General features: G+C 40.7%; 1 long non-coding RNA gene across 1 annotated transcript; it reads left to right on the forward strand.

Annotated features, from left to right (window-relative positions):
• Positions 1-304: 304 nt before the first annotated feature.
• On the forward strand, positions 305-1472 carry LOC126336740 (uncharacterized). The gene is made up of 3 exons (XR_007564991.1): positions 305-356; positions 997-1067; positions 1137-1472. It is a non-coding gene; the product is annotated as an uncharacterized LOC126336740 (long non-coding RNA).
• The last annotated feature ends 5059 nt before the right edge of the window (positions 1473-6531 follow it).

Consider the following 6531-nt stretch of genomic DNA (forward strand, 5'->3'; position numbering starts at 1 on the left):
AGCAGTCTCATAACATTTCATCAGCAGTGTTTAAACAGCTCCAACAGTGGCACCCAAAAATGGCGAGCAGGTGCAGACACCAACAAGTGACATTATCTCAGTAGAAGCAGTTCCATCAGTGGCACCCAGCAATGTTGAGCAGGTGCAAACACCAACAAGTGACATCATTGTAGTAGAAGCAGTCCAACAGTGGCACCCAGCAGTGTTGAGCAGGTGCAGACAGCAACAAGTGACATCATCTCTATAGAAGCAGTTCCATCAGTGGCACCCAGCAATGTTGAACAGGTGCAGACACCAACAAGTGACATCATCTCAGTAGAAGCAGTCCATCAGTGGCACTCAGCAATGTTGAGCAGGTGCAGACACCAACAAGTGACATCATCTCAGTAGAAGTAGTCCCATCAGTGGCACCCAGAAATGCTGAACAGGTATAGACACCAACAAGTGACATCATCTCAGTAGAAGCAGTCCATCAGTGGCACTCAACAATGTTGAGCAGGTGCAGACACCAACAAGTGACATCATTCCAGTAGAAGCAGCCCATCAGTGGCACCCAGCAATGCTGAATAGGTGCAGACACCAAGTGACATCATTTCAGTAGAAGCAGTCCATCAGTGGCACCCAGCAATGTTGAGCAGATGCAGAGAGCAACAAGTGACGTCATTTCAGTAGAAGCAGTTCCATCAGTGGCACCCAGCAATGTTGAACTGGTGCAGACACCAACAAGTGACATCATCTCAGTAGAAGCAGTCCATCAGTGGCACCCAGCAATGTTGAGCAGGTGCAAACACCAACAAGTGACATCATTGTAGTAGAAGCAGTCCAACAGTGGCACCCAGCAATGTTGAGCAGGTGCAGACACCAACAAGTGACATCATCTCAGTAGAAGCAGTTCCATCAGTGGCACCCAGCAATGTTGAACAGGTGCAGACACACAACAAGTGACATCATCTCAGTAGAAGCAGTCCATCAGTGGCACTCAACAATGTTGAGCAGGTGCAGACACCAACAAGTGACATCATTCCAGTAGAAGCAGCCCATCAGTGGCACCCAGCAATGCTGAACAGGTGCAGACACCAAGTGACATCATTTCAGTAGAAGCAGTTCCATCAGTGGCACCCAGCAATGCTGAATAGGTGCAGACACCAAGTGACATCATTTCAGTAGAAGCAGTCCATCAGTGGCACCCAGCAATGTTGAGCAGATGCAGAGAGCAACAAGTGACGTCATTTCAGTAGAAGCAGTTCCATCAGTGGCACCCAGCAATGTTGAACTGGTGCAGACACCAACAAGTGACATCATCTCAGTAGAAGCAGTCCATCAGTGGCACCCAGCAATGTTGAGCAGGTGCAAACACCAACAAGTGACATCATTGTAGTAGAAGCAGTCCAACAGTGGCACCCAGCAATGTTGAGCAGGTGCAGACACCAACAAGTGACATCATCTCAGTAGAAGCAGTTCCATCAGTGGCACCCAGCAATGTTGAACAGGTGCAGACACACAACAAGTGACATCATCTCAGTAGAAGCAGTCCATCAGTGGCACTCAACAATGTTGAGCAGGTGCAGACACCAACAAGTGACATCATTCCAGTAGAAGCAGCCCATCAGTGGCACCCAGCAATGCTGAACAGGTGCAGACACCAAGTGACATCATTTCAGTAGAAGCAGTTCCATCAGTGGTACCCAGTAATGTTGAACAGGTGCAGACACCAACAAGTGACATCATCTCAGTAGAAGCAGTTCCATCAGTGGCACCCAGCAATGTTGAGCAGGTGCAGACAGCAACAAGTGACATAATCAGTAGTAGCAGTTGCAACAGTGGCACCCAGTAATGTTGAACAGGTGCAGGTAATAGTCCATAATACTCACTATCACTAATTAGACAGTTCATTAGAGTTCATCAGCAGAAAACATTTCCAAGTGGCACCCATCAATGTTGAACGAGTGCAGGTAACAGTACATAATATTCACTATCACTAATTAGACAGTTCATCAGAGTTTATCAGCGGTAATTAAACATTTTCAAGTGGCACCCATCATGTTGAAGAAGTGCAGGTAACAGTCCATAATACTCACTATCACTAATTAGACAGTTCATCAGCAGAAATTAAACATTTCCAAGTGGCACCCATCAATGTTAAACACGTGCAGGTAACAATCCATAATATTCACTATCAGTAATCAGACAGTTCATCAGAGCAGAAAACATTTCTAAGTGGCACTCATCATGTTAAACACGTGCAGGTAACAGTCCATAATATTCACTATCAGTAATCAGACAGTTCATCAGAGTTTATCAGCAGAAAACATTTCAAAGTGGCACCCATCAATAGTGAACAGGTGCAAGCACGAACAACAGTTTGAATGCACACACAATTGCTTTTACAAAATTATTATCAATGCTCTTACACTAAACATAGAAATTATAGCAAACACACAAATGATATCAGATAATTGTCATATTAACTATTACAAAAACACAAATGTCAGTAAACCTATAATATTTATGGGTGTCAGTGCAAGCCACAACAAACAAGTAAAATAATATTTAGGAGATAGGTCGGTACCAATTATTTTGGATTAAGAAAGGAAAACACTCAAAACACACTCACGCATCTTTCATCCACATTTAAGTACTACTGTGTAATTGAATAGTGTTAACTGTGTAAATGCAATTCTGTCAAAATTTGATGCTCAATATGTGCATCAAGTAGTAGTGGTACAGTGTATAACAGTCAATAATAGTTAGTCAACGTTATATTCATCATGTCAAGACCAATGTTTGCCAAGCCAAATCAAAATGTACGGTTGCTGAACAACTGTCAGTGTGCCAAGATATGCAATTACTTCCTCTCTCCAAAAATTAGTATATACTGCTTATTGATTTAACGAAGTCTGTGTGTGAACAATCTTCTAGTGTTCTAGTCTGCCATCTTCATCCTCCTTGTTCCATATAAACCAACAACAAAAAATATGCTTCTTACTTACTTTACCTCTTATCAACCAAAACTCCAATAATCATGAGCATCACATAATCTCAATACCTCAATAATACCTCTTCAATACGTCGATACATATAAACCTTATCACCAATGTCATTTCACTTCCATAACAACTCTTTCCTCTAGTCAGTCTCCTCGAACAAGTACAGATAAAATCCTAGTGCAAACTTAAGTTCATCATCCCATACAATCCAAAGACATAATGTCCACACACAACCTCTGTGTAATCCATCTGACCCAAATCTTCTACTCATTTTGAATTATAAAATACATTTTGGTTACCTTGTCCATCATTAAATAAAAGAAATGCATACATGACGTCTAACAGCCTTTAGTTTGAATAACTTTCAGTAAGTAAGGACGAGTACGGAGTGTGAATGATCGTAATATTTCACAGTGTGTGCACCACTTCAAGAATCATGGCAAAGCAGAAGCAAACACGTGGAGTATTTATTGTGTCAAGTGTCACTTGCTACTTCAATTGCTCACGAAGAATGCAGTGTAATGACAGTCAATGGTCTAAACCTAGTGTTGGTATGTCATGTCGTTAGCTTCCTTCCTATTAGCATAAATTTATACAGCTTCCATAAAACCTCCAGCTCATGTGACTTCAATGAAGTTTCTTGTACCAATGTCGTTCGTAGACTTATAGCAGTTCATTTTCTTATCTTAAAAAATATAAGGCACTGAGCGTAAGCAAAACATACAATAGCGAGTAAATGTACCAGAAGAGAACAGAATGTTAACAAGTGGATGTAGCACAATCCCTATAACGAGGCTCTGCCAAGCGAACAATTTACAATTAATACCATAATTAATCATAGCTAACACTTGGTTTAAGAATCATGAAAGAAGGTTGTATACGTGGAAGAACCCTGGAGATACTAAAAGGTATCAGATAGATTATATAATGGTAAGACAGAGATTTAGGAACCAGGTTTTAAGTTGTAAGACACTTCCAGGGGCAGATGTGGACTCTGACCACAATCTATTGGTTATGACCTGTAGATTAAAACTGAAGAAACTGCAAAAATGTGGGAAATTAAGGAGATGGGACCTGGATAAACTGAAAGAACCAGAGGTTGTACAGAGTTTCAGGGAGAGCATAAGGGAACAATTGACAGGAATAGGGGAAAGAAATACAGTAGAAGAAGAATGGGTAGCTCTGAGGGATGTAGCAGTGAAGGCAGCAGAGGATAAGGTAGGTACAAAGACGAGGGCTGCTAGAAATCCTTGGGTAACAGAAGAAATATTGAATTTAATTGATGAAAGGAGAAAATATAAAAATGCAGTAAATGAAGCAGGCAAAAAGGAATACAAACGTCTCAAAAATGAGATCGACAGGAAGTGCAAAATGGCTAAACAGGGATGGCTAGAGGACAAATGTAAGGATGTAGAAGCTTATCTCACTAGGGGTAAGATAGATACTGCCTACAGGAAAATTAAAGAGACCTTTGGAGAGAAGAGAACCACGTGTATGAATATCAAGAGCTCAGATGGCAGCCCAGTTCTAAGTAAAGAAGGGAAAGCAGAAAGGTGGAAGGAGTATATAGAAGGTTTATACAAGGGCGATGTACTTGAGGACAATATTATGGAAATGGAAGAGGATGTAGATGAAGATGAAATGGGAGATACGATACTGCGTGAAGAGTTTGACAGAGCACTGAAAGACCTGAGTCGAAACAAGGCCCCCGGAGTAGACAACATTCCATTAGAACTACTGACGGTCTTGGGACAACCAGTCCTGACAAAACTCTACCAGCTGGTGAGCAAGATGTATGAGACAGGCGAAACACCCTCAGACTTCAACAAGAATATAATAATTCCAATCCCAAAGAAAGCAGGTGCTGACAGATGTGAAAATTACCGAACTATCAGTTTAATAAGCCACGGCTGCAAAATACTAACACGAATTCTTTACAGACGAATGGAAAAACTGGTAGATGCAGACCTCGGGGAGGATCAGTTTGGATTCCGTCGAAATGTTGGAACACGTGAGGCAATACTGACCTTACGACTTATCTTAGAAGAAAGATTAAGAAAAGGCAAACCTACGTTTCTAGCATTTGTAGACTTAGAGAAAGCTTTTGACAATGTTGACTGGAATACTCTTTTTCAAATTCTAAAGGTGGCAGGGGTAAAATACAGGGAGCGAAAGGCTATTTATAATTTGTACAGAAACCAGATGGCAGTCATAAGAGTCGAGGGGCATGAAAGGGAAGCAGTGGTTGGGAAAGGAGTGAGACAGGGTTGTAGCCTCTCCCCGATGTTATTCAATCTGTATATTGAGCAAGCAGTAAAGGAAACAAAAGAAAAATTTGGAGTAGGTATTAAAATTCATGGAGACGAAGTAAAAACTTTGAGGTTCGCCGATGACATTGTAATTCTGTCAGAAACGGCAAAGGACTTGGAAGAGCAGTTGAACGGAATGGACAGTGTCTTGAAAGGAGGATATAAGATGAACATTAACAAAAGCAAAACGAGGATAATTGAATGTAGTCGAATTAAATCGGGTGATTCTGCGGGAATTAGATTAGGAAATGAGACACTTAAAGTAGTAAAGGAGTTTTGCTATTTGGGGAACAAAATAACTAATGATGGTCGAAGTAGAGAGGATATAAAATGAAGACTGGCAATGGCAAGGAAAGCGTTTCTGAAGAAGAGAAATTTGTTAACATCGAATATAGATAAAAGTGTCAGGAATTCGTACTGAAAGTATTTGTATGGAGTGTAGCCATGTATGTAAGTGGAACGTCGACGATAAATAGTTCAGACAAAAAGAGAATAGAAGCTTTCGAAATGTGGTGCTACAGAAGAATGATGAAGATTAGATGGGTAGATCACATAATTATTGAGGAGGTACTGAATAGAATTGGAGAGAAGAGAAATTTGTGGGACAACTTGACTAGAAGAAGGGATCGGTTGGTGGGGCATGTTCTGAGGCATCAAGGGATCACCAATTTAGTATTTGAGGGCAGCGCGGAGGGTAAAAATCGTAGAGGGAGACCGAGAGACGAATACACTAAACACATTCAGAAGGATGTAGAGTGCAGTAGGTACTGCGAGATGAAGAAGCTTGCACAGGATAGAGTAGCATGGAGAGCTGCATCAAACCAGTCTCAGGACTGAAGACAACAACAACAACAACAACCATGGTGTGACCTAAACTCCCTCTTCGTACACCGTACATCAGCATTTCTATATACCAAATTAAAGAGTAGTTATAACAACAAAACAGAAATGTGTAAATATGCAATCCATAAGCAAAGCAGCAAATATATATCTTACATAATAAACAGGTCATTAGCATCATATCAGCATAAGCAAATAAATGTTCATATGTAATCTTAATAAGTAAACATGAAGGCGCAAGCAGATAAATCACAAAGTATAACTTACATACATAACCATATCAGCACGACTAATCAGGTGACAATTATAATTTAAATAAATAAGCACAGCAGGCACATAATAAAAAATATGACAATAGTGAAAAAGCTGTGCAGCCAAGCGATGCATAATATACA

The sequence above is a fragment of the Schistocerca gregaria genome, chromosome 2 (assembly GCF_023897955.1).
Source record: "Schistocerca gregaria isolate iqSchGreg1 chromosome 2, iqSchGreg1.2, whole genome shotgun sequence".
Classification (NCBI taxonomy): Eukaryota; Metazoa; Arthropoda; class Insecta; order Orthoptera; family Acrididae; genus Schistocerca; species Schistocerca gregaria.